The sequence below is a fragment of the Mustelus asterias genome, chromosome 17, assembly GCF_964213995.1.
Source record: "Mustelus asterias chromosome 17, sMusAst1.hap1.1, whole genome shotgun sequence".
NCBI classification, from domain to species: Eukaryota; Metazoa; Chordata; class Chondrichthyes; order Carcharhiniformes; family Triakidae; genus Mustelus; species Mustelus asterias.
In genome coordinates this window covers 66,686,278-66,708,566 of record NC_135817.1, presented here as the reverse complement: position 1 = coordinate 66,708,566, position 22,289 = coordinate 66,686,278, and the positions used below count along the sequence as shown (strand labels likewise).

General features: G+C 44.2%; 2 protein-coding genes across 8 annotated transcripts in view; one reads left to right on the top strand and one right to left on the bottom strand.

Moving 5' to 3' along the window:
- Positions 1-22,289, bottom strand: part of cmss1 (cms1 ribosomal small subunit homolog) — a 331,630-nt gene that overhangs the window by 186,477 nt on the left and 122,864 nt on the right. Inside the window, exon 1 of one of the 5 annotated variants that reach the window (XM_078232883.1) lies at positions 15,593-15,713. The exons of the other annotated variants lie outside the window; for them this stretch is intronic. The gene's annotated coding sequence lies outside the window, so the exon portion shown is untranslated. Of the gene's footprint in view, positions 1-15,592; positions 15,714-22,289 lie in introns of those variants that run through there. 5 annotated transcript variants of the gene reach the window in all.
- Positions 1-22,289, top strand: part of filip1l (filamin A interacting protein 1-like) — a 253,006-nt gene that overhangs the window by 126,979 nt on the left and 103,738 nt on the right. The window lies entirely within an intron of this gene.

Genomic DNA, 22,289 nt, shown 5'->3' with positions numbered 1-22,289 from the left:
AAAATACAAGACTACCTATTTCTATTTCCGTAACCTCATCTGCCTTTGCCTCAGCCTCAGTTCATCTGCTGCTGAAACTCTCATCTATATCAATGTTATTTCTAGACTTGGCTATTCTAGTGCTCTCATTGCCAACATCTTACCTTCTGTCCTTTGTAAACCTAAGGTCATCCAAAACTATGTTGTCTCTATCTTTTCTTGCAACAAGTCCCATTCATCCATTAACCCTGTCCTCAACCCACATTGGTTCCTGGTTGAGCCATGTCTTATGTTACAATTTCTTCGAGACAATAACTTAAGGGGATATTCAAGTTTCCTGTTCACAGCTGAGGAATGGTATGTCAAGATTTCACATTTTAAAACCTTTACTGTAACAAATGACTAAGAACGCTTTTGACTAAACATTGTTTTCTTTTCGTGGGCAGCTTACACTTTAAACGACAGAAAAGAGATTCTCAGTGTCCATTTTTAAAAATAAAAGACAGCTCTAGAAACCCCCATACAAACACAGTTTTATTTTTGAAATTATGAATAGTACATGCCTTCACTGGCCGTATCACCAAATTCAAAGCTCCAAAATATAATAATCTGATAAGCCTCATGAGTGTAATTCTCAATTTAAAAATTCTTGTTTTCAGATCCCTCCACGTTCTGGCCTGGCCCTTCCCTATCTCTCCAATCTTCTCCAGCACAGCAACACTCTGAGATATCTGCGCCTCTCCAATTCCGGCCTCTTGACAATCCCTGATTTTAATTATTCCATTCCTAGTGGCCATTTCTTCAGCTGCCAAGGTTCAGAGTTTCAGAATTCTCTCCTTAAACCTCCACCTTGTTTAAGATGCTCCTTAAAATCTGCCCCTTTGACCAACCTCTTGGTCATCTGCCCTAACAGCTCTTTACATCAATCCGTGTCCCAATCTGTTTTATAATGCTCTCGTGAAGCACACTGGGATATTTTGTTACATTAAATAGGCTTTATAAAGACAACTTGGTACTTTTTTGTTGTCCTGCTGCAGTGACCAGAGATTTGGCTGAGCACCAAATTCTCCATTCTTGCTTGTAGCAGCGATGGGTGGAAAGGGCTGGAAAACTCAGGCCCATATCTGTAACTGTCAATACAAGGGCTTCTTGTTTATATTCTCTTTCAGAAATGATGCCTACAGCCTGTGTGAGGCTACATGATGGCTCAGAACAACTTGCTCCTGCTGTGCTACTCCAGACATCCCACCTGGTGCACAATGAGACCCAGTATGGGCACAGAATGGTGGTTACCTCTGAAGTTTCAGAATCCCACCATTCTGCCCATCTGTAACTGTATAGTTGAAGCTAGGCTCTATCTTTAAGCTTGAAGCAGCCTGAACTGCAACAATGGAAATGTTCCCAAGAGATTTCCCAATGTAAATGCTCATGTATATGTGGGTATTGGACTTATTCAAAATCTCCGAACCATCTTAAATGTACTTTGAGTTTAAACAGGCAGCTCCTCAAAACAATGGTTCTGTTGTGACAGCTTCAAATCTAAAGCAGATTCACCAAGGTCAATAAACTCCACAGTGGCTTGCACTGCTGCCTCACAGCACCAGGGACCCAGGTTCGATTCCCAGCTTGGGTCACTGTCTGTGTGGAGTTTGCACGTCCTCCCCGTGTCTGCGTGACTTTCCTCCGGGTGCTCCTGTTTCTTCCCACAGTCTGAAAGACGTGCTGGTTAGGTGCATTGGCTATGCTAAATTTTCCCCCAGTGTACCCGAACAGGCGCCAGACTGTGGTGACGAGGGGATTTTCACAGTAACTTCATTGCAGTGTTAATGTAAGCCTACTTGTGACTAATAAACAAACTTTAAAACTTATTTTTGGAGGCCCATTGCGTTTGTCTGCTAGAACTTTATATCACACCTTTCAACACTGCGTGTTCCTGCAGTTTCATTCAAAGTTCATTAATTACTCTGAGGAGTGATTTTTCCTGTTTTCATTAAATGATAAATGCCTCGCCCTTTATCCTTAAAAGGCATATTTAATGTTCAGCCTATAGCTCAAGTAAATCCATCAGAGAGGGGGAGCTGCATTTTTATTTCTCAGGATACTTGGGCACTTAGTTCTGATCTCATTGGCTAACATACTAATATTGTCACTCAGCACTTCATTAAGGAGTAATGAGGTGATAACTCCTGGGTCACCGCTGGGCTAACTGACCATACTTCAGCTGCAGCAGACCATGTGCATCCCATCCAGCAAGTCTCAGCACTTGCACTGCAGTTTGCTCTTATCAAATTTGAGAGGGGGGAGAAAAAACAGTATTGTTTGGTGCAATCACTCAAGTAGGCAAATGCAATTTGCCACAGGCACTTTGCCAAAGTTTTGCTCAAAATATGTAGAAACAATATACAACTATAGAAAATTAGCGTTGAATATCACACCATTAATGTAAAACTTCCAAAGGCATTTCATGGAAACAATATAAATTGACACCAAGCCTCATAAGAAAATATTAGTACAGACGACTGAAAGCATGAGGAAAGGTTTGTATTTTAAGGGGCATCTTTTGATTTGATTTGGCTTATTACTGTTCCATGTATGGTGGCGCAGTGGTTAGCGCTGCTGCCTCACAGCGCCAGGGACCCAGGTTCAATTCTGGCCTTGGGTCACAGTCTGTGCGGAGTCTGTACATTCTCCCCGTGTCTGTGTGGGTTCCCTCCGGATGCTCCGGTTTCCTCCCACAGTCCAAAGACGTGTGGGTTAGGTTGATTGGCTATGCTAAATTGACCCTAGCGTCGGGGATGAGCAGGGTTATTATGTGGGGTTACGGGATTAAAATTGTGGTTGGCACAGACGCGATGGGCCAAATGGCCCCCTTCTGCACTGTAGGGATTCTATGATAGTATGATGTATCAGTATATAGTGAAAAGTATTGTTTCTTGCACGCTATACAAACAAAACATACCGCACATAGAGATGGAAAGGAGAGAGTGCAAAATGTAATGTTACAGTCATAACTAGGGTGTAGAGAAAGGTCCATTTAATATAAGGGAGTCCATGCAAAGATCTGATGTCAGCAGGGAAGAAACTGTTCTCGAGTTGGTTGGCACGTTACCTCAGACTTTTGTATCTTTTTCCCGATGGAAGAAGGTGGAAGCGAGTATGTCCGGGGTGCATGGAGCCCTTGATTATGCTGGCTGCTTTTCCAAGGCAGCGGGAAGTGTAGACAGAGCCAATGGATAGGAGGCCAGTTTGCGTGATGGACCAGGCTTCGTTCACAACCCTTTGTAATTTCTTACAGTCTTGGACAGAGCTGGAGCCATACCAAGCTGTGTTACAACCAGAAAGGATGCTTTCTATGGTGCATCTGTAAAAGTTGGTGAGAGTCGTAGCTGACATGCCAATTTCCTTAGTCTTCCAAGGAAATAACGGTGTTGGCGGGCTTTCTTAACTATAGCGTTGGTGTGGAAAGACCAGCACAGGTTGTTGGTGATCTGGACATCTAGAAACTGGAAGTTTTCGACCATTTCCACTCCATCCCCGCTGACGTAGACAGGAGCATGTCCTCCACTACGCTTCTTGAAGTTGATGACTATCTTCTTCATTTTACTGACATTGAGGGAGAGATTATGGTCGTCATACCAGTTCACCAGATTCTCTATTTCTTTCCTGCACTCCGCATCTTATAGCAAAGGAGAGAGAAATAGAGAGGCAGAGGGGTTTAGGAAGGGGATTGCAAAGATTAGAACTGAGGCAGCTGAAGGCACGGCCACCACTCTCTTTAAAGCTTCATAATTGGACAAAATGGGCGAAATCTTCCGGCTCTACACGCTGGCAGGGTCCGGCCGATGGTGCACTCCCACCGTGAGGGGCGGAATCAACGGGAAATCCCATGGATAGTGCCGGGACCAAAAGATCCTGCTGCCAGCCAATGACGTGCCACCTCCCACCACCAAGAAACAGGGAGGCCAGAGAATCTCACCCAATATTCCAAACGGGACTGAACTAGTATCTCATTTGTTTTACCATAATTATTCTTTAACAAAGCCTGGGAACTCAGAGAGGTTTATTAACCTTTTCTTTGTGAAACAGCCCTGCTAATTTAAAACATTTTTACACAAACATCCCTAGACCTTTCTGTTCTTGCAGCCCCTTCAAAAATGTACAAATTAGTTTGTATTGTTTTTCTTCATTCTTCCACCAACATGGATCCCCTCACACTTTCCTGGGTTGAATTTCTTGTTTCTGCCCATTCCACCAGCCCACATTCTCTTGACCTTTATTACTATCTTCTTCAATGCTGTCAAACATGGTCCAATTTTTGCACTCTGAGGAATACACTGTATACCTCCCTCAAGTGCAACAAACAACCATTCACAACACTCTTTATCCCTTGGTGAATTTTGTATCACTGCCACTGTTATTCCAAGTTTTATAACAGGTCTACTCTGTGGTAAGACATCAAGTGTCCTTTGAAAGTCCACATAAACAACAACAGCATTGAACTCATCTATACTCTGTTAACTCATCAAAAAACTCAATCAAGTGAGCAAAACATGTTTTTCGCTCAGCATATAAGTGCTGGCTCTCCTTTATTATCCCATGCTTGTGCACATCGTTGTTCATTTGGATTTTTAGAAAGCTTTTGATGAAGTCCCACTTAAGAGATTAGTGTGCAACATTAAAACGCATGGGATTGAGGTAATATACTGGCACGGATTGGAGATTGGTTAGCAAAGAAACAGAGGCTGAAATCCTACCACTTCGCCTGCCCCAGAATTGGGGCGGGCTAGGTTCCCAGAACAGAAATCTCCGTTTACCTCAAGTGGGATTTTACAATCTCGCCTGAGCAAGGCCGTAAAATCCCACCCAGAGAGTATGGGTGTGGAGTGGAAAGCAGTAACTGGAGGTGCACCAGTTAATTTCTAACACCACCTTTGCTCTGGGCGGCACGGTGGCACAGTGGTTAGCACTGCTGCCTCACAGCTCCAGGGACCCGAGATCAATTCTCGGTTTGGGTCACTGTCTGTGCGGAGTCTGCATGTTCTCCCTGTGTCTGTGTGGGTTTCCTCCAGGTGCTCCGGTTTCCTCCCACAGTGAGAAAAACGTGCTGGTTAGGGTGCATTGGCCATGCTAAATTCTCCCTCAGTGTACCCGAACAGGTGCCGGAGTGTGGCGACTAGGGGATTTTCACAGTAACTTCATTTCAGCGTTAATGTAAGCCTACTTATGACACTTTATATGGACTTTAAACCTTGAGAGCACAAGAGAAACAACATCTGCCCTTTAACCTCCTCCTTTCTCACCAGCAGCACCTCTTCCGACTCAGTACTCGACAGTCTTTGGGACTCAAAGCCGAGTTCAAACATTTTAGATCATAATCTCTGCTTCTATTTTGTTTTATGCCTTTTTGCTGGTTTGGTTTTTGTTGTTCCTTTCTCTATTCTTTCATTTTGCATTTGGAATGCTGCTATTGAGCCATTTACAGAACTTCATCTGAAACTTGTGTTTCTTTGATTTTATTTATCATTGTCACATGCATTAGCATACAGTGCAAAGTATTGTTTCTTTGCACTATGCAGACAAAACATACTACTCATAGAGATTTTTTTCTAGGAAAGGGTGCAGAATGTATTGTTACAGTCATAGCTTGGGTGTAGAGAAAGATCAACTTAATATAAAATAGGTCCATTCAAAAGTCTGACGGCAGCAGGGAAAAAGCTTTTCTTGAGTCGATTGGTACGTGACCTCAGACTTCTGTATCTTTTTTCTCCGTGGAAAAAGGTGGAAAAGAGTATATCTGGGGTGCATGGGGTCCTTAATTATGCTGGCTGCTTTCCTGAGGCAACGGGAAGTGAAGAATGAGCCAATGAAAGAGGCTGGTTTGCATGATGGATTGGGCTACGTTCACAACCCTTTGTAGTTTTTTGCGGTCTTGGTCAGAGCAGGAGCCACACCCAAAAAGAATACTTTCTATGGTGCATCTGTAAAAATTGGTGCGAGTTGTAGCAGACATGCTGAATTTCCGTTGCCTCCTGAGAAAGTAGAGGCGTGTACATCATACATTATCCCAAAATCTTTTGTCATTTAATCTCCCTTGCCCTCCCCTTTTGCTCTTCCTCCCCACAGATACTGTCTGATTTGTTAAGTGCGCATCGTCAGACTGGGGGTCATCGAAGACCAACGGGTACAGAGGGTTGTACTATGTAGGGGTGCCATATTTGAACACACTTTCATTTTCTTTACGGAGGGCAAGAGGCAGGAGAATAGTTTGGTGCGGAAGAGTTGACATGCTGTTGTTTAAAATAAACTGTCTTTTATTAGCCTTTCAAATTAGTTTGGCAGCTAAAATATTTCTGAGGAAGACCAGAATGAGCTTCTGATTATAAATGTCAATACACTGCAGCTGAAACACTGCTCAGTCACTGATTTGTAGTTTGGAATGGCCAGAATAACTGAAAACACCAGCTGCTATGCTATCAACCCTTAGCTTTGGTCCCAACAGAGCACATTACCGTATCAGGCGAACGCCATTTGGGGAGTGGTCATCTCATTATGCAACACGCAGATCTCCATTCACCCATGTGCGGAGCAACAGTGACATCAACAGCCTCAGAAAAATTGGCAAACTGTCCGTTGTCTCAGCAAAAGGGAATGTTTTCACAGTGTGAAAGAGTTAAAAAGGTCTGTGAGGAAATTAAAGGACATGGCACATTCACATTCAGATTCTTTCCCCCATTGCTCAGAGACCAACAAATTTCTACATTCTACAAGACCTTGGCTCGTACACCGCGGCGTTAGCTGAGTTTTGAGATAAAAAGTCACAACTAAATTCCATTTTAATTAAGTAATTGTCTTATTGCTCTCCATTCTAATTGCACAATATTGCAAGACATTTACATAGTCGTTACGGAATGCTCCAACAAGTGGACCGCAGATTACAACTTTGAAGTGAAAGCCGAGTGTACGAAAATGTAGCCTTATATAGAGTTTCGTGGAATAGAGCAAACTATACACTTCAGCATTTCACAGCAGAAAGCATGGCATGATATTCAATTATGTCCATCACAGGAAACATCTGTTTTTGTTTGCTGTAAGTACTTCACTGAGCAATATATTGAGCTGCATCATATCATTTCCGAGAAGTCCCTGAAGGACACCAGAGAAATCATGTAATTAGAAACATGAAATAGTTAAGAGGTTATTCTACAAATAAGCTTTCTTTCCCCCCGCATTTTGCCCTTGTCTAGCGATGGCTAATTTGACTTTCCAAAGATAATTACTCGAATTCTTTTTGTTCTCGATAAAATAAAAGCTCGATGTATTGAAAATTGCCGAACGTTTTAATGTGAAGATGGTTTCAATAAGCTTTTATTGCCATTCTGAGTATCCAGTCTCTCAATTGTTATCATTACTTTTCCTGACTTAGTTCCCTTTCTTGCAAATTCGTGGCGGTGTTCTTGGTTTTGTTACTGCATTCATTCCCTTGCAAGCTCCTTGCCGTCTGTTCCTTCTCAACTCCATTTCCTTGCACTTCATTCTTCTTCAGTGGTGACAGATAGAAGGAACTGGCTGTTGATGGGCCTTGCGCGTAGTTAAGATGACGAGTAGAGGGGCCACCCAAGATGGCACGGTCAAGGTTGGGTGGGGGAGGGATTGAGGGTGGAATGAGAACACGACAATAAGCATGAGGTTTGGAAGGAAAGGTTCAGGGAGCACAGGGAGCTTCTCTTCCTCACTCCCGCACCGTTATATCTGCTGTCCCCAAGGATCTCACCAACATGTTGCATCTCTCCCCCTCACCGGAAAACACCGTAGCAAATTTCCACATGTACACTGATGATACCCAGCTCCACCTCATTTTATAGACTCATAGAATCCCTATAGTGCAGAAGAAAGCCATTTGGCCCATCGAATCTGCACCGACTCTCCAATAGAGCATCTTTCCCCCAGGCCCACTCTATCCCTGTAACCCCATGCATTTACTCCACTAATCCTACACATCTTGGGAAACTAAGGGGCAATTTAGCATGGCCAATCCACCCACCCATCTTTGGACTGTGGGAGGAAACCGGAGCACCCGAAGGAAACCCACACAGGCACGGGGAGAATGTGCAAACTCCACAGATGGTCACCCCTGGCTGGAATTGAACCAGGACCCTGGTGCTGTGAGGCAGCAGTGCTAACCACTGTGCTGCCTCCACCTCTCTTGATCCTACTCCTGTCTCTATCCATTAAGACTTCTTGTCTGACATCCATTACTGAATGAACGGAAATCTCCTCCAACAAAATATTTCAAGAACAGAAGCCATTGTTATCAGTCCCCATCACAAACTTTGTTTCCTAGTGACTGACTCCATCCCTCTCCCTGGCAACCCTCTGTGGTTGAGTCCCTGACCACATAGTGGCATCACTACTAAGACTGACTAATTTCCATCTTTATCATGTTGCCCTTGCCTGACCTAATTGCTGCTCAGGCCCTCATCGACAACTTTTCTTAACGTCTGTACTTGACAATTTAATACACTCCTGGCTGGCCTTCCTAGTTCTAATCTCCGCAACTTGTGGTAACTCAAATTTCTGCTGCCCATGTCCTAACATCTAACAAGTCCTATTCACCCATCTCTGCAGTACACGCTGTCCTACACTCGCTGTTAAACAATGCCTCAATTTTCAAATTCTCATCTTTGGGCAGAATTTTACAGCCCCGCCTGCCAATGGGATCTTCCAGTTCCACCAAAGTCAATGGAGTTTTAAATGGTTCGCCACATTTTCCAGCCTCGTCCCTGCCACAAGGGTGCCATAAAATTCTACCGCTTGTTTTCGAATCCCTCTATGATCTCATCCCTTCCTACCTCCATGATCTCCTCTTGGCTCACTGCACCATCCCACCTGCACCTTCTGAGATTGCTCCATCAACTCTGGTCTCTTCAGATTTCCCAGTTTTAATCATTCCGCCATTAGTGGCTGTGCCTTCAGCTGCCTAGGCCATAACCTTTAGATTAACCTTACTAAATCTTTCCTCCTGTGAGACACTCATACAATCAACCACTTTGGCCATAGCATTGGCCATCTGGCTTAATGTTTGCATTGGCGTCAAAGCTTTGATGGTTCACCTTTGTGGAGTGCCTTTGCAAGGGTTTATGTTAAAAGCACTCACACCTTGGAGTCAGGTGGTCATGGTTTCAAGTCCCACTTCAGAGACATGAGCACAAAACTCCAGGTTGACACCCCAGTGAGGCATTTCTGCATTGTTAGAGATGCTGTCATTCTGATTGGACATTAAGTTGAAGCCCCGCCTGCTCTCACAGGTGGATGTAAAAGATCCCTTGGCGCAACTTCAAAAAAGGAATGGGACTTATTCATTTCCTGGTCAATATTTGTCCCTTACTCAACGTAATGAAGGTTTTCTGGCCATTAGCACGTTGCTATTGTGGGGGGGATTGCTATGTACAAATTGGTTACTGCATAGGTTAGGTGGCACAGTGGTTAGGGACCCAGGTTCAATTCCGGCCTAGGGTGACTGTGTGGAGTTTGCACATTCTCCCTGTGTCTGCGTGGGTTTCTTCTGGGTGCTCTGGTTTCCTCCCACAGTCTAAAGATGTGCGGGTTAGGTTGACTGGCCATGTTAAATTTCCCCTTAGTGTCAGGAGATTTACAGGGTAAATACGTGGGATAGGTACAGGGTGGGATTGTTGTTGGTGCAGGCTCGATGGGCCAAATGGCCACCTTCTGCACTGTAGGGATTCTATGATTTCCTACATTATCACAGCAGCTGCACTTCTAAAGTACTTCATTAATTGTAAAACATTTTGGGAAATCTGAGGATGTGAGAGATGCTACATAAATGCGTCTTTTTAAAAATCTATAAATGTTGTTATTATTTTTCAAATTTCATCCTTTAGTGTCTCTAAAGAAAATCTAACCAGTGATCACAATCCTCTCCATATTGCTCTGTTCAAAAGTATGTAACCACAATTAGTTTTAGTCCTGCCCTTAACGTTATTTAATTTCTCACTGGCCAGAATGATTGATTGGCCTGATCTGAAACAGCTCCAAGAATAGAACAACCCCAGACTAATAGAAGGTCCACAAGTGGGTTACAAATGCTTCAAAATCCTGTACATGAAAATAATTCTAAGACTTGGAAATGGACCACATTCACCCATGAGCAAACTCTAGTTTCAATTACATTAGTTCATCCATTTTAGCAACCAACTATGTTTGAAAGACTCAGAATGTTTCTGCTTCTAATAAACTATCTTGAAGATTACTACAATCATTTATCACATGTGATCTCAAATAATGTACTTTTTATTCGCTTAAAATGTATTTTCCTATTTTCCTGACTTTGAAACGATAGTAGTTTAAGTGGTCTCAGTAGTTCACCATTCACCTTGTTGACAGTTGCCCACAGAGGTTTGTGGGATTATCTGCAGAGATTTCCACTCATCTGGCATCTGTTACACCATGCTACCCTCCATAAGGATCTGTGGCATCTCTGAGCAGGTTAGGAATCAGAGATTCTCCCAGCAATCAAATTTTATAATCCTCAATGAAACACGCAAATGCAAACCAGAAAGTGTAAAGCAGGAAATATAAACTAGATTCAAATTTTGATATACAGAAAGCAAAATAAAGATTGTGAAATGTGCTTGGGAATAAGAGAAATGAACGTAAATAAAATCTCCAATGTTTTCCTCTGCTGGAATGAGACTTTTGAAAGCAATTTTTCAGAGCCAGAGTGGTTGTTCATGAGTAATGATCACTCATTACATCATAAGAGACTCACTTACTCCTGAATGCAATAGCCCTAACCCTTACAACCACTAAAAGAGTAGGTACATTCACACCATTGCAGTCATTTCAATATCGAGTTGATCAATAAGGAACGCAACAACACATCAGGTTATCTTTCATAGCAGCTTCGAGATTTCCATGTTTAACTATGTATTTGCAACAACAGAAATGACTGACAGATTTACAATGGTGAACATTGATAGCATAACCTTTACAATTACAGCAAAATCCAGCCCAATATTCTGAATTCAGCATTTCCTTTTTCTACATACCTGAATGAGATCTTCTCCTAATTTCCTCAATTACTGGCGGTAAAGTTTAAACTTCTCAAATCGTTCCTTAAAGTTTATCCCCTTGATACCGGGCAAAAATTCTTTCGCTGGACATTTTCTAATACGTGGGGTAAGATTTTTCGGATGGTGGAGATTTCCACCCCACTGCTCGGAGAGTCAGCATCCCTGCTGATCATGACAGCCCCACAGCCATTCAACCCTTTGAGGAGCATTCGTTGGCTGGAGGTGGGATTTTTGCCCCCCACTTGGGAGGAGGTCCTGCCTCAATGAGCCAATCTAATTGACAGCATCACCTGGAGTACTGTTCACCTTGAACACTGTTCACCACAACCAGTCTTACCAATCGGAGTGTCAGATCTCCAGGACCCGCTAGCTGTGGGCTCTCACCGCTGGGAAGGGAGTGGAGGAGAGTGGGGATGGGGATAGTGATGGTAAGGGCAGGCGAGGAAGCAATATCCTGGGAAATATGGAAGGGTGGGGGGGGGGGGGCGGCGGTTGGTGATGGAAGCGCCTCCCCTCACTCTCTCACTCAAAGCTCAAGCAGGTTGATGTGCCAGGCTTCCTCCCCAGCCCTGAACTCCTTCCAATGGCTGAAAAGGTTTGACCTGGTGGGTAGCAGCCCGCTACTGGCTGGCAATGACCTTACCTTGCCTGCTCCTTGGAAAATTGCGGATAGTGTTGAGAGGAGGGAATGCAAGACGGGGAGTTTAATGGCCCTCCTGTTCTGACCAAGACCGCAAGAAACTACAAAGGGTTGTGAACATAGCCCAGTCCATCACTCAAACCAGCTTCCCATCCATTGATTCCGTGCACATTTTCCACTGCCTCGGAAAAGCAGCCAGCATAATCAAGGACCCCATGAGCCTCAGACATACTCTCTTCCATCTTCTTCTGTTGGGAAAAAGATAGAAAAGTCTGAGGACATGTACCAACCAACGCAAGAACAGCTTCTTCCCTGCTCCCATCAGACTTCTGAATGGTCCTATCACATGTTAAGCTGATCTTTCTCTTTACCCCATCTGTAACTGCACCCTCTCCTTTCCTTCTCCCCTATGTATTCTAGAACGGTATGTTTTTGCCTGCACAGTGTGTAAGAAACAATACTTCTCACTGTATCTCAGTACATGTGACAATAATAAACCAAATCAAGTCAAATCACACCTGGTCATGAAGGACTGTAAAGATCTCTCCCGGATCTTCATTTTGGACCGAAAGAAACAAAATAATTAGGTGTGGCTAACCCAAAGTAGGCAGTCAAGTACGAATGTCAAAATATGATTTAATTTGGGATTGATTGTTGCAGACCATTGATATCCAGGCTTTCACCAACAAGACTAGTCACTGGTTTAGTGGCTGTGAGAATCCTGAGTGAAATGAGTTCAGTCAGTTTTAATAGTGAGCTTGGATCTGGACCCACCGTAGTGGGTCAGGTCTCAAACAATGACGAGACAGAGTACAGGAATGAGATAGAGAATCTGGTGAACTGGTGCGGCAACGATAATCTCTCCCTCAATGTCAACAAAATGAAGGAGATTGTCATCGACTTCAGGAAGCGTAATGTAGACAGAGAACATACCCCTGTCTACATCAATGGGGACGAAGGAAAGGGTCGGGAGCATCAAGTGTTTAGGTGTCCAGATCACCAACAACTTGCCCTGGTCCCCACCATACTCACACTATAGTTAAGAAAGCCCACCAATGCCTCTACTTTCTCAGAAGACTAAGGAAATTTGGCATGTCAGCTACGAATCTCACCAACTTTTACAGATGCACCATAGAATGCATTCTTTCTGGTTGTATCACAGCTTGGTATGGCTCCTGCTCTGCCCAAGACCGCAAGGAACTACAAAAGGTCGTGAATGTAGCCCAATCCATCACGCAAACCAGCCTCCCATCCATTGACTCTGTCTACACTTCCCGCTGCCTCGGCAAAGCAGCCAGCATAATTAAGGATGCCACGCACCCCGGACATTCTCTCTTCCACCATCTTCCTTCGGGAAAAAGATACAAAAGTCTGAGGTCACGTACCAACCGACTCAAGAACAGCTTCTTCCCTGCTGCTGTCAGACTTTTGAATGGACCTACCTTGCATTAAGTTGATCTTTCTCTACACCCTAGCTATGACTCTAACACTACATTCTGCACATTCTCGTTTCCTTCTCTATGAATGGTATGTTTTGTCTTGCGCGCAAGAAACAATACTTTTCATTGTATGTTAATACATGTGACAATAATAAATAAAATAAAATAAAAATCAACACAAAACTATCACTATTTGGCACTAATGCCAGTCTCGCATACAAACCGTGGTATGAAAACTGCAAAACAATGTCACGTCGATGTAAAGCGGTCTTGCCGTTCTTTAGTGTTTGGGGCAGAGTAAAGGAGTGTTACTCTTTATCTCACTGTGCTATAGCTAAGAGAGAAATACGAGCATGGTCTGTATTCACAGACATCAAAGCTCAGCACTCCATCAAACGGCCTACAAATCAGCAATTTGCAGCAAGTTCTCCAAACCCAGCGTTTCTAATTAGTGATAGCAGACAAACAAAACAGGTTTGTTTCGCAGTCCTGCGTCTGCGTTTTTTTAAAAATACAAGCATTTGGCCGTTGGTGTAAAATTGATTAACACCTCTGCTAAAATAGCAGAGAAAGGAATGTATCAATGCCTGCTGGGGTGGTATTTTTGTTTAATGAAAATATTAACCTTCCCACCAAGTTTGGGAAGCAAATTGGCAATAAAAGTTCCTAAAACAGTTTATGCCGTAGAGTTTCAGGGCATATGAGTGGCAAATAATGATTAGCTGCAACTTTTTAAAAAAAATCTGGCTTGTGGTATGCAGAGGCTGATGAAGTTGTTATTTTGACATTGTAAACTATGCAGTATGATTGTCAAAGTACATTACACCACTCACTGCTATGATGATCTGGACCCCTGTGACCAGTATTAGTAAATACCCACTAGGTATGTAATTTGAAGCCACTCATTCAATTCAATTCTGAAGCATTTGTTTAGTGTTAACTGGTCTCTCGAGGACAAAGAAAAAGGGGCTGCGTTGCATTGTTTTGGAATGACCTGGAATGAGTCATCTCTTGCTGCTCTACACTGCTAGTAAATTTTAACTCTAGCTTGTAAATTTTAGCAAGCCATGAGAAACACTATAAAGCGGACACAAACTTACTGTAAGGAGAACGCTGGCAAGCTGTAAATATACCAGTACGACATTGTGGCAGCATTCAGTAGAAACATCTCAGACTTCAGGTTAGAGATCTCCTCCGACAAATAAGAGCCTTTGGCAAATAATGACCCCAATTAGAATTTAATAAGCCAATCCACATCCTTTTAAAATTCTGGAGTATGTTTAGAAACATCTGATATAAACAGCCCAAATTTATTAGTCGGATAATGGTACCAAAAATCCCAACCATAGATCACAGGATATAAGTCAACCCAGCATATAAGACAACCCTCTTTTGCGAGCCAAAATGCATATTTAGGCCTATACTTGGCGTACGAGCTGACCCCTCCATTTTTCAGCTAATAATTGCATATTTAGGGATTTTCTTGCGTTAGGAGTCGGCCTTAATTTTTCAGCTCAGAAATATCTGTTTAGGATTATACTGGCCTTACAAATCAGACATGTGATCAAGCAGGTGAGGTGGGCTGTGTTGCCAAGAAGATACGTGGGAGTTTACGACATGTGCACGTAGAGCAAGGCACACATTGTGATAGACGAATAGAAATGGGTCTTCCTGCAAAAATAAAGAAGAACAAAGCTGGTTTCAAGCTAAAAGTCGTAACATTTGCTAACTCATGTCCTCGGCCCAACCACCTTCAGCTGCTTCATCAATGACCTTCCTTCCATCATAAGGTCAGAAGTGGGGATGTTCGCTGATGCCTGCACAATGTTCAGCACCATTCATGGCTCCTCAGATACCCGAGCAGTTCAGGTCCAAAAACAGCAAGACAATGTCCAGACTGGGGCTGACAAATGGCAAGTAACATTCGCGCCAGACAAGTGCCAGACAATGACCATCTCCAATAACAGAGGATCTAACCACTGCCCCCTGACATTCAATGGCATTAACATTGCTGAATGCCCCACGATCAACATCCCGGGGGTTCACATTGACCAGAAACTGAACTAGACCAGCTATATAAATACTGCGGCTACCAGAACAGGTCAAAGGCTAGGAATCCTGCAGCGAGTAACACACCTCCCCAAAACCGCTCCACTGTTTACAAGGCACAAGTCAGGAATGTAATGGAATATTCTCCACAGTCAGGAGTGTAATGGAATACTCTCCAAAGTCAGGAGTGTAATGGAATACTCTCCAAAGTCAGGAGTGTAATGGAATGCTCTCCACTTGTCTGGATGAGTGCAGCTCCAACAACATTCAAGAAAATCAACACCCTTCAAGACAAAGCAGCCTGCTTGATTGCTACCCTTTCCACAAACATTCACTCCCTCTACCACCGGTGAACAGTGGCAGCCGCATCTACAAGATGTACCGCAGAAACTCACCAAGGTTCCTCAGGCAGCACCTTCCAAACTCACGACCACTGCCACTTAGAGGACATGTAACAGATACATGGGAACACCACCTCCTGGAGGTTCCCCTCCAAGTCACTCACCACCCTGACTTGGAAATATATAGCTTTTCTTTCACTGTCGCTGGGTCAAGGTCCTGAAATGCCCTTCCTAACAGCACTGTGGTTGCACTTACACCTCAGGGACTGCAGCGTATAAAGAAGGCAGCTCACCACTACCTCCTGAAGGGAAACTAGGGTTGGGTAATGAATGTTGGCCTAGACAGCGACACCTATATCCCATAAATGAATTTAAAAGACATAAAAAATAAACTGCACTGCTCAGCAAGAGAATTTAGTGGTCATGAAAACCTGGTGTGGGAATAGGAGGAGGAGGAGACCAAGCTGAATAAGATATCCAAGACTGAGTGAGGCAGGAAATGGATACCAGCCACTAGCCTAATCTTGAGAGGCAGGTATTGGAATGGGTCCTCAAAAATGCTTGGAATGGTTAATTCATCACTGGAAATACAATGTGCATATACACAAATCAAATGCAGCAAAGATTTCAGAACGGCTAGTTGGAACAAAAGTGTCTTGTGTGGAGGAAAAAGGCGGAGACTGTTCAGAGACTGCCAAAAGATTTTGATGTCAAAAATACCAGTGTCCTGACATTGATCAGACAGCGGCAAAATCAAGATTACCCACTTTGTCACATCAGCAACATGGAGGAAACACCCGTGAGTGCGACATACCCAGCAACCAAACATTCAGGTCATTTAGAAAATGCTGGGTGGAGAGGAGGATGAATTGTTGTGGAGGAATGATTATAAAACTAAAACACCACATCTGATCCAGAATGGAAATGTTATTAAGATCTTAATAATCATTCTGCAATAGCTGAAATGACTTGAGATGAATTCAATGAAGTCCTTGGCAAAGGCCAATGTTGGGCGGGATAAGCAGCATTGGACGGCCCACTGCAATGGCGGCTTTCCCCCCTATATAGTTCTGGACCTCGAAAAAAATTTGAAGTCAAGGGTTCCTTCCACGATGTATTGCTGGGGGTGGCCTCCGAGTCACTACACCCCACCATTAAATCAGACACTCAATGATCCATTTTCAAAGGCGACTCTAGTGCACAGCAAACCGGGAAATCTTCACTCAGTTGCATCCGCTGGCAGTACCCTGGCACTACCTTCACCCCACTGAGTGTTGGACTCACTTCCAAGCTTATTACTTACAAGTAAGGCTTACATTAACACTGCAATGAAGTTAGTGTGAAAATCCCCGAGTCGCCACACTCCGGCATCTGTTTGGGGACACTGAATGAGAATTTGGCACGGCCAATTCACCCAACCTGCACATCTTTGGACTGTGGGACGAAACTGAAGCACCCAGAGGAAACCCACGCAGACACAGGGAGAATGGCCCAAGCTGGGAATCGAACTCGGGTCCCTGGCGCTGTGAGGCAGCAGTGCTAACCACTGTGCGTGCCTTCAGGGGCCAGTCGTGCTTCACACCATTCTGACATCACACCGCCACAGATGAAAGTTTTGGTGTTGGGGGGTGGGGGGTGGCATATAGGCGTGATAATGATATGTTAATTTATTATAATGAGGTTCTCAACACTGAATGCTGGGAAACACGGCCTGCCATTGACAGGGATAAGAGACAATCGCTTCCTGGTTTCACGTCATTGTGAACGTGATTCTTGCCTTCTGACAATACTTTCTGCTCCCGTCACCGATCCCAGTGCAAACGGGAGCGGAAAATCCCAGGATGTGTAAGATAACGGATTTGATGGTTTTTAAAACATTATGATTGTGGTTCAAACTATCCCTGTAGAATTATTTTATTCAAATAAAGTATGACACACATTGCTTTAATTTGAAGTACAGGGGGGTTTTTTTCCACGTTTCCAAATGGTGACCATTTACGCTGATGGTTCACGTTTCACGTTCAACTTGACCCTTATTTTTGGAAGGATTTTCCGTGACCTTCAGCAAGTCCAGCTGAAAAGGGCAAAGAGAAACTTAGCCATTCAGTGAACTGGAGAAGAAACCTAGCTTTGTGATGCAGGGGTTGCTACTCTTTTCAAGTCCAAACTGGTCATGGTCAGAAGGCTGACCAGGGAATGTTCAGAGCAAGCCAATAGGCATAATGTGGTGTCATTTTTAAATTCTCTTTTTGTTCACAATTGGAGTTATTTAGTGAGTTAATTCAGAGCAAGATCTAAAAACAGCTTTTACTATGCATCTTCATTCTCTTATTGTAAAATAAAGCTTAATGATTCACATCTGACTTCTCCCCCATGTGTTTCTGTCTGCCCTTGGACAGACTGGAGATTGTTCAATTCAGATCACAAGCAAGATATACCTCGGAGTTCTTCTATAATATAATTAGACAGTACCAGACACATGGACCACTTACAGCAGTGGTGGGCGGCACTGCTGCCTTACAGCGCCAGGGACCCGGGTTCAATTCCTGGCTTGGGTCACTGTCTGTGTGGAGTTTGCACGTTCTCCCAGTGTCTGCGTGGGTTTCCTCCGGGTGCTCCGGTTTCCTCCCACAGTCCAAAGGTGAGCGGGTTAGATGGATTGGCCATGTTAAATTGCCCCTTAGCGTCAGGGGGACTGGCTAGACGAAATGCATGGGGTTACAGGGATAGGACCTGGGTGGGATTGCGGTTGGTGTAGACTCGATGGGCCAAATGGCCTCCTTCTGCACTGTAGGATTCAATGATTCTAACCTAAAGCCCAGGGGTCCACATGTGGCCCATCTAGGTTCTGAGTGCAGCCCATTTTGTTGAATATTGCTCATACTCAGGTTTGCCACATTCCGCTGATCCCCGTCAGTAGTTGTTTTTTTCTACCAGGACGACTGAAGTGACACGTGCATAAAGCAAGGGCACGTGAAGTAAGGTACGTGCTGATTGTACTCAACATTGACTCAAAGTGGTTAGCACTGCTGCCTCACAGCTCCAGGGATCCAGGTTCAATTCTGGTCTTGGGTGACTGTCTGTGAAGATTGCACACACTCCCCAGGTCTGTGTGGATTTGCTCTGGGTGCTTTGGTTTCCTCCCACAGTCCAAGGACGTGCAGGTTCAGTGGATCTGGCATGCTAAATTCAGGATTCAGGATAACGGGCGGCACGGTAGCACAGTGGTTAGCACTGCTGCTTCACAGCTCCAGGGAAGTGGGTTCGATTCCCGGCTTGGGTCACTGTCTGTGTGGAGTTTGCACATTCTCCTCGTGTCTGCGTGGGTTTCCTCCAGGTGCTCCGGTTTCCTCCCACAGTCCAAAGATGTGCGGGTTAGGTTGATTGGCCGTGCTAAAAATTGCCCTTAGTGTCCTGAGATGTGTAGGTTAGAGGGATTAGTGGGTAAAATATGTAGGGATATGGGGGTAGGGCCTAGCTGGGATTGTGGTTGGTGCAGACTCGATGGGCCGAATGGCCTCTTTCTGTACTGTAGGGTTTCTATGTAAATTGTCCCTGAGTGTCCCAAAATCCCAGTATCAAAGAAAAGCCAAGCAGTGTGCCTGAATGACTATCGTCCGATGGTTCTGACATCCATCATTGTGAAGTGCTTTGAAAGATTAGTCAAGGCATGAATCAATTCCAGCCTCCCGGACTGCCTGGATCCACTACAGTTCACCTACTGCCGCAATAGCTTCACAACAGATGCCATCTCCCTGACCCTGCACTCAACCCTGGAACACCTAGATAACAAAGACACCTATGGCAGACTTCTGTTTATTGACTACAGCTCAGCGTTCAACATCATTATTCCTACGAAACCCATCTCCAAACTCCCTGGACTGGGCCTCGGTACCTCCCTCTGCGACTGAATCCTGAACTTCCTAACTCACAGACCACAATCAGTAAGGATAGGCAACAACACCTCCTTCACGGTCATCCTCAACACCAGTGCCCCACAAGGCTACTATACTCCTTATACACCTATCACTGTGCGGCCAAATTCCTCTCCAATTCGATTTTCGAGTTTGCTGACGATACCACCATAGTAGATTGGATCTCAAACAATGACAAAACAGAGTACAGGAAAGAGATAGAGAATGTGGTGAACTGGTGCAACGACAATAATCTCTCCCTCAATATCAACAAAATGAAGGAGATTGTCATCGACGTCAGGAAGCGTAGTGGAAAACATTCCCTTGTCTACATCAACGGGGACGAAGTAGAAACGGTCGAGAGCTTCAAGTTTTTTGGTGTCCAGATCACCAACAACCTGTACTGCTCCCCCAATGCCGACACTATAGTTAAGAAAGCCCACCAATGCCTCTACTTTCTCAGAAGACTAAGGAAATTTGGCATGTCAGCTACGAATCTCATCAAAACATTTATAGATGTACCATAGAAAGCATTCTTTCTGGTTGTATCACAGCTTGGTATAGCTCCTGCTCTGCCCAAGACCGCAAGAAACTACAAAAGGTCGTGAATGTAGCCCAATCCATCACGCAAACCAGCCTTCCATTCTTTGACCCCGTCTACACTTCCCGCTGCCTCGGAAAAGCAGCCAACATAATTAAGGACCCCACGCACCCTGAATATTCTCTCTTCCACCTTCTTCCATCGGGAAAAAGATACAAAAGTCTGAGGTCACGTACCAACTGACTGAAGAACAGCTTCTTCCCTGCTGCCATCAGACTTTTGAATGGACCTACCTCACACTAAGTTGATCTTTCTCCACCCCCTAGCTATAATTGTAACACTACATTCTGCACTCTCTCCTTTCCTTCTCTATGAACGGTATACTTTGTATAGCGTGCAAGAAACAATACTTTTCACTGTATGCTAATACATGTGACAATAATAAATCAAAATCAAGATGTGTAGGCTAGGGGGTTTAGCAGGGTAAACCCTGCGACTGCAAGGTTTAGCAGGGTAAACCCTGCGACTGCAAGGTTTAGCAGGGTAAACCCTGCGACTGCAAGGTTTAGCAGGGTAAACCCTGCGACTGCAAGGTTTAGCAGGGTAAACCCTGCGACTGCAAGGTTTAGCAGGGTAAACCCTGCGACTGCAAGGTTTAGCAGGGTAAACCCTGCGACTGCAAGGTTTAGCAGGGTAAACCCTGCGACTGCAAGGTTTAGCAGGGTAAACCCTGCGACTGCAAGGTTTAGCAGGGTAAACCCTGCGACTGCAAGGTTTAGCAGGGTAAACCCTGCGACTGCAAGGTTTAGCAGGGTAAACCCTATGACTGTGAGAGGCGTGCACTCCCTCTGCATCCAAGATGTAAATATTTTTTTTGTTTTACCATTTGAAGTTGATGATAGTTTCACCAATATATAAATGATGAAGCATTTTCTATCACTCGTTATTAAATATTCGGTGTGTATTAAATGTATTTAATCTTATTCATGGGGTCACGGTTAGTGGACAGGCCTGATTTCAATCCTGTAGGCGACTGAAATGAAGGAGGGCCAGCCATGTAGCCCATTTACTAGCCTAGGTTGCCCATCACTGACTGACACCTTTGTATTTGAAGGAATAGGTAAAGGCAAGTCCAAAGGCTGTGTCAGTGTATCTAGTGGTTTGGGAGCCCATTCCAAACATTACAATTCTGTGTCCCCTTGCTGACCTTGCATTCTTTGTTGGGGTCAATGCCAGGTGCATTCTAGCACTTACACCAGGATATTGGGTCCATGAATCTTCAGAGCCACTTTTACTTCACTATTCTTCAAGAGCTGGAGCGAGTAAAATGGGTAGATCGGTTTCTTTTCCTCCCTCTCGGACTAGTGAAACTGTGCAGTTCCCTGAAGAGTCCGTTATTGGCAACAAGAAACATGTTAAAAAAAAATCTCAGCAGTCTCCAGACATCATTACAAACGAAAATTGTACCCTAGGCACCATTTTTTGCGTTCTTGAACCCAAAGTCACGCGTTCTGTGTTGCCGTGGGAACTGTTCAAACTATGTTCAATATTTCTCACAAAGAAATATATAGAGTTTACTTCCAAGTACTCTCTCTCACCCATTGCAAATGAAGGTCACTCCCAGTAAGTGAGGCCTCCAGCAGGCTGCAATCAATGAGTCATGCTCCAGAAATGCTGGTACCTTCTGCATGCAAATACTCACCAGACAAAAACTCTTCAAGTCTGCAGGACGACGGAAATGCTCTGTGAAAGGCTCTTGTGAAGGCACACACTGGATTGACAATCTCTGGATCTAATTTATGAACTAACATTGCATCTTCCTGCTCATTGTTAAAACGCTGTCTTGTAAAAATTTAAATGCTGCAAATGCCTTGCCCGTAATTTTCAGCTACTTGATTTCCTTTAAAGAAAAGTAACACTAGTGTCCTGCATTGTCGATAAATGCACACCAGAACAGCATTTCATTGTTCAAACTAAAATACTGTAATACAAAGTTTAAGTTTATCTATTAGTGCCACAAGTAGGCTTACATTAACACCGCAATTAAGTTACTGTGAAAATACCCTAGTCGCCACACTCCAGCGCCTTTTCGGGTACACTGGGGGAGAATTTAGCATGGCCAATGCACCTAACCAGCATGTCTTTTGGACTGTGGGGGGAAACCGGAGCATCCGGAGGAAACCCACACAGATGCGGGGAGAACGTGCAGACTCCGCACAGACAGTGACCCAAGCCGTGAATCAAACCCGAGTCCCTGGCGCTGCGAGGCAGCAGTGCTAACCACTGTGCCACCAAA